Below are 6,864 nucleotides of genomic sequence, written 5' to 3'. Positions count from 1 at the left end.
CATGATGCCAGTATCTTTAATATGTTGTGACTGCAGATGGAGCTGCCACCATGGAAACCCTTCGGGCGGAGCTTGCCCGAGCCAAGGAGCAAGCGAGGAGTAGCAATGCGGCCGCTTTAAAGGCAGTCGAAGAGTTAAGGGCCGAACAGGCTGCGCATTGCGAGAGCAAGGAGAAAATAGCCAAGATGGTTGTAGAATTAAAAGATGCTGTTGATCATTACCGGCTTCTTGAAGAAGAAGACCGGGCGAAAGCGACGGACCTGGAGAAGGCCTGGGTGGCTGCCAAGGAAGCCCGCTCCAAAATTAGAGCGACGAAGGAGGAGCCGAATCAAGCTGCAGATATCGTGTCTGGGAAGCTCTTCTTGTTGCGGACTAAGTTCGGAGATCCGAAGTATGCTCCTCTGGACCGGCTATGGAGTTCTGCGGACGAGTACATGGATTTGGCTGCAAGTGCTGCTGATGCAGCCGAGTACTTCAAGGATCAGAAAGGTCCCGAAGTGGAGAAGCTGTTCTGATCACAGTTTCACGCTCTAGTCCGTCTGCTACTGCTGAATGAGCGATTGACCGGTTGGGCCGAGCTCCATAGGTTGTCCGGACTTGCCATGAGGTCCGTTGTGGATCACCTGTGGCCAGGAGGGCCAAGGCCGAGTAGCTACTTTAGCTTAGTGTAACAATTCCTTGAAGATATGCCACACATCGATGCTGTAAAGAGATCAGCATGCATAGAAGGTGCGCGGATGGCCCTAGCCCGTGTTAGAACATACTGGGCGGAGATGGAGGCCACCACTATTGCGGCACAGGGTTCAACCATAGGCTGAGTGGCTGCTGAGCACTACTTTGAAGAAGTCCTTGAAGGCGCTCGCTCGATAGAGGCTCAGTGCTCGAAGAATATTATTTTCCAAGGACACGTAGTCCCATTGTACAAACAATGTTTTTCTGAATTAAGCAAGGCTGTATTTATACTTTTGCCCGAAAGTACTATGATGCCTCCTGTGCGGCTGTTTGTGTATATATGTATATAACCTGAAAGTTTGCAGTCGTCGGCTTCCGCCCCCACACATATAATGCGGGGGTGTTCGCAAAATATGCATATCCACACTTGATCCAATGTCTTGGTCTGTTAAGGAGGTGATAGCGTAGCGAACAAGGCAATCGGACTATATTGCTTCAACACTTTCACTTAGCCATAGGAGTTTGACAGTGGGGCTACTATATAGCCCCTGGTACTTCTGCGCTCGTCCGAATACGGTGCGCGTACGTACATGACCGGGAAACGGCCCTTTGTTAATGCCGAGGAATCCCGAAGATTCCGATTAGTCATCGAGTGGTTGACCAGTCTCTCGCTATATCATGACAGTCGGTTTTCGGCTTTCTCTACCAAGGTGCTCAGTCGGACGAACCAGGGCACAATCGCAGTAGTTCTCCCAGTGCTACCTTAGCCGATATAACGGAACGTAAGGTACCAAAACGTGGGAGCCGGGCAAACCCAACATTTGACCAAAGACATGATTTGGATCTGATGCATATAGGGCCAAACTCGCGACGCCGAACACTCCCTAAGGTGTTTGGTCTTTATAACATATACCGGCTAAACAATGCCCTTTATAAGAAACCCCATGTGTCCAGGTACGTGCAAAATCCTGGCGTGGCCACATGCCAATAACGTCGGCATCCTTCTCGGTTGTATGGAGTATCCGGAGGATGTGAGCAACAAGAGACAGTAAAAAAGGTTTACACAGGGCCTTAATCTAAAAAGAAACCTTTGGGCGGGTCCCTGTTGCACGTCTGCGCCTGTGTCTCTGTTGTGCCGTGTCCTGGACGGGTGTAGCACGATTGTAACCTACAAAAGGAAAGAATTTAGGTGAAAGTTGTCATGCCGAAAAGAAGAATGAGTTATCAGAATTCCAGAGAAGCCTAGTTGAGTCGGGCTGGCCCTGATTACATGCGGGAAGCCCCTGGTATCTTTTTATGAGGGTTCGAAAACCAATCTCATGCATGTATGATGGAACACCGGACTCGTCTAACCGTGTCTGTGGTCTTGACGACCTGCCATTTTTCTGGTTGGTGAGGCCGCCTAGTGTGCGGCTGTTAGAGCCGCCGCGTCCTCTTCCGTACGTGAAGGATAGTTGGTATTTCCGCTAACTGTAATGATGCCTCGTGGACCAGGCATCTTGAGCTTGAGAAAATCATAATGCGGTATTGCGTTAAAACGAGCGAAAGCCGCCCTTCCGAGTAGTGCTTGAAAATCACTTCGGAATGGAGCATTGTGAAAAGTTAACGTTTCACTTCGGAAGTTATCGGGAGAACCGAATACCACCTCTAGTAGTAGAGAGCCCGTACAGTGGGCCTCTTGGCCTGGTATTACTCCCTTGAAGGTAGTATTACTGTGGCTTATTTGTGTCGGGTCTATCCCCATTTTGCGGACTGTGTCTTCATATATCAGATTGAGATCACTGCCGCCGTCCATGAGGACCCTTGTGAAATGGTACCCATTTATTATTGGGTCTAACACCAAGGCCGTCAGTCCTTCGCGCCGGATATGTGTATCGTGATCCCTACGATCAAAAGTGATCGGGCAGGCCAACCAGGGGTTGGACCTAGGGGTGACGGGCTCTATGGAGCGTGTGTACCGGAGTGCGTGATTGCTTCTCCTCCTTGTCACATGGATCACATTTACTGCTTTAACCTCCGGTGGGAACTTTTTCTGTCCTCCGGCGCTTAGCTGGCGAGGTTCATCCTCGTCTTCGCTTGGTGTCTCTTCCCCTTTATGTTCGGCGTTTAGCTTACCGGCCTGCTTGAAGACCCAACATTCTCTGTGGGTATGATTTGCAGGTTTGTCTGGGCTGCCGTGAATCTGACAGAGTTTGTCAAGAATTTTGTTTAGGCCAGATTGTCCTTCTCTGCTGCCTTTGAAAGGCTTTTTCTGCTGACCTGGTCGGGAGCCCCTGAATCCGGCGTTTACCGCCGTATTATCTGGGCTACCTTCTTTATTCAACGCTTGTTTTTGTTGCGTCATGATTTACCATTTCCATCCCTTACTTCGGATGTGCTTGGGTCGCTGGTGCTTCTACGGGCCAACCAGCTGTCCTCGCCCGCACAAAAGCGGGTCATGAGGCTTGTTAGGGCTGCCATTGTTCTTGGTTTTTCTTGACCGAGGTGTCTGGCGAGCCATTCGTCTCGGACGCTGTGTTTAAAAGCTGCTAAGGCTTTGGTGTCCGGACAGTCGACTATTTGGTTCTTCTTGGTGAGGAACCCGTTCCAAAGCTTTCGGGCGGACTCTCCAGATTGTTGGATTATATGACTTAAATCGTCGGCATCCGGAGGTCGGACATAAGTCCCTTGAAAATTGGCCCAGAAAGCGCCGTCGAGCTCCTCCCAACTTCCAATTGAGTTTTCGGGGAGGCTTTTCAGCTAGTGCCTAGTTGGCCCTTTAAGATTGAGGGGCAAGTATTTAATGGCATGGAGATCGTCTCCACAAGCCATATGAATATGGAGGATGAAGTCCTCTATCCAGACTCCAGGGTCTGTGGTTCCGTCGTACGCCTCTATGTTTACTGGTTTGAATCCTTCTGGGAATTCGTGATCTAGCACCTCATCAGTGAAACATAGTGGGTGTGCGGCACCCGTGTATTGGGATGCGCCATAGTGTTCGGATGGTTGTTGTATTCGGTGTTGGTTGTGTACCGTAGCGCGCTTCCTAGATCCATAGATAGATCTGGTCGCGTTGGATTTTTGACGCAAGTTCTCACGTAGAACGTGTGTTGACTTATGCGTGTCTTTGTTAGCCGCTCTATCGCGTTCACAGGGCGGTGGATCCGGCCGGTTGGCCGTATCACTTATCGGATGTATGGGCTCTAAGGCCTCATCGTCGAATTCCGGTAATAGCTTGCGCTTTGGATAGCTATTTGGGTGGTAGCTTCTACCATACTTTGTTACTTTGTTCCACTTGCTGTTGAGCGTATCTTGTGCGACCTTGAGCCTTTGCTTCTGTTTCTTCAGGCTTCTCGCTATGGCAGTAAGCCTCCTACGGAGGTTCTCTTGCTCCAAGTGTGTTTCCGGGATGATGGGTGCATCATCGTCCGGACTATTTTCTTCCCTAGATGGGGATTGATGATGCTTATCTTTGGTGTCATCGTGTTCGGACGTCGGATCCGTACTATGTTTGCTATTTGCATCTTGATCGTTTTCTGCCACCGGGGTGGTGCAGTTGTCGTCTTTTCTGGAGTTGCGTGGACTATTGTTATCGCTGTTTTTGCTATGGCGGGACTTAGGGCGGCGCCGCTGACGTTGGCGCTTGGGTTGCTTCTTGGAGGGGTCATCCTCCACCTTCTCGTCGCCATTGGCTTCGTTGGGGGTGTCCACCATGTATACGTCATGTGATGAAGTAGCGGTCCAGCACCCTATGGGCGGTGGTTCCGGTTCGTCTCCGGATTCGTCGTCCATACCGTCGAAGTCCTCGGAGCCGAAGCCGAGCATGTCGGTTAAGTCGTCGACAGTGGCTACTAAGTGGGTGGTGGGTGGGCGGCGAATTTCTTCGTTGTCCGCATCCCATTCTAGCCGGACATAGTTCGGCCAAGGTTCTCCTGACAGGGAGAGATTCCTTAATGAATTTAGCACATCTCCAAAAGGTGAGTGCTGAAAGATATCCGCGGAGGTGAACTCCATGATCGGCGCCCAGTCGGACTCGACGAGCGCGGATACGAGCGGCTCGGAGTCGGTGACCGAAGATGAATCCAGTGGTTCGGCAACACGACTCTCGTAAGGGGTGAAGTCAGTATCCGGCTCTATCACCGCTGAGAGTGCGGCCTCCATGGCGGGGTCCATCCCTTCGCTCTCGGATTGCGCGACTTGTTCCAGGTTAAAAACCGGAGTAGCTGCGGATGCGATCTCGCAAACACTGTTCGACGGTAGAGTTACGTCTTGCTCGTCGTGACTGCGTGGCGCGTCCGGCATGGGCTCGAATTCGTCGAAGATCAAGTCTTCGCGGGCATCGGCTGTGTAGTTCAAGTTTCCAAATCTGACATGATGGCCAAGGGCGTAGCTCTCAATCTGCTCCAGATGGCCAAGCAAATTGGCCCGCGGTGCAAAGCCGCCGAATATGAAGATCTGTCCGGGGAGGAAAGCCTCACCCTGGACCGCATCACTAGCGATGATCGAAGGAGCCATCGAGCCTTATGGTGATGACACAGTGGAACTCTCAATGAAAGCACCAATGTCGGTGTCAAAACCGGCGGATCTCGGGTAGGGGGTCCCGAACTGTGCGTCTAAGGCGGATGGTAACAGGAGGCAGGGGACACAATGTTTTACCCAGGTTCGGGCCCTCTTGATAGAGGTAAAACCCTACGTCCTGCTTGATTGTTCTTGATGATATGAGTATTACAAGAGTAGATCTACCACGAGATCAGAGAGGCTAAACCCTAGAAGCTAGCCTATGGTATGATTGTATGTTGTCCTACGGACTAAAACTCTCCGGTTTATATAGACACTGGAGGATGCTAGGGTTACACAAGGTCGGTTACAAAGGAGGAGATATCCATATCCGTATTGCCTAGCTTGCCTTCCACGCCAAGTAGAGTCCCATCCGGACATGGGACAAAGTCTTCAATATTGTATTTTCATAGTCCAACAGTCCGGCCAAAGGATATAGTCCGGCTGTCCGGAGACCCCCTAATCCAGGACTCCCTTAGTGGCTTTCATGGGAATCGGCGGCGGCCTCCCGTGTTCTACTTCTCCTCGATGATGGCGGCGGGAAGGGACGTGCTGCCCGTCACCTCTTCGACATCCACGTAGTCGCGTCACCTCATCGACATCCACGGCGGCTTCTTTCTCTGCTTGCATGTCGCGGCTATGAGCGCGTCAACAGCGGATGGCGCAGTCGCAGTACGACGCAGCGGCGTCGAGGGCAGTGACGATGCCCATGCCGCCGTGCTCCCAGACAAGCCAGCGTGGAGCAAGTCGGCACTCTTCCTCGAGCTGTATTGGAGAGGCCAACTGCGGAACCACGCGTTGGCTTAGTGCGGCAACTGCATCTGACGGGCTAGGCGAGGTAGGTGGAGAAGCGAGCTGCCTCGCTCGTAACTATCGGGCTTGGTGGGCCACCCAGACGGCTTTTATGCGGGAGAACTGCTCTTCCTGCTCATTGGATGCCGCCGAAAGAGTGGACAAAATGGTGGAAGGAGGAGCTTGGCCGGTTTCCTGCTCCTAAACGGACATGTGTGGCTGGAGTTAGTTTCTCGCATTCCACGCGGGTTAAAATGTAGGTTTTTGAATGCGGTGAGGAGGCGGGTATAGCTGGGAGTGCAGCGGGTGGCGCCCTGGGCCAGCGCGCCGCTTCAAATGTCGGATGGAGTGAGGTCGCGTCTGTCCTGACCCCCTTGACCGTGGACCTTGATGGTGTACGTAACCTTGTGTCCAGATCTGAGATGCCACGTGTACCAGATGAATGACTCCAAGTTCGACCACCGTGATGCTAGAGGTGCGAGCCGAGGAACACTGTTGGAGACACCCCCCTCAAACTAGCCACAATGGGTAGTAACATAGACTAGTAACATGCTCATGTTACTAGTCTATGTTACTACCTCTATAGTGGGGACATGCAACACTTTATTTATTAGGCTATAGACACATCTTGCCTTGATATGTGTGATGTTACTCACACTACTAGTAACTAGCTATGTTACTACTTTCCTCTCTTTCTTCATTTATTGCTTGCCACATCATCTACTTCATCTAGATATGTGTGATGTTACTACCTATGTTACTCCCATTGTGGGTAGTCTCATAATTTTTCTCATCATCATGTGAGTCCTAGAAGATCTCATCCACATCATCATTATGCATGCAGCCGCCTTCATAGACAACGTG

This window comes from Triticum aestivum, chromosome 1A, assembly GCF_018294505.1.
Source record: "Triticum aestivum cultivar Chinese Spring chromosome 1A, IWGSC CS RefSeq v2.1, whole genome shotgun sequence".
Taxonomy (NCBI): Eukaryota; Viridiplantae; Streptophyta; class Magnoliopsida; order Poales; family Poaceae; genus Triticum; species Triticum aestivum.
This window is presented reverse-complemented; position numbering follows the sequence as displayed.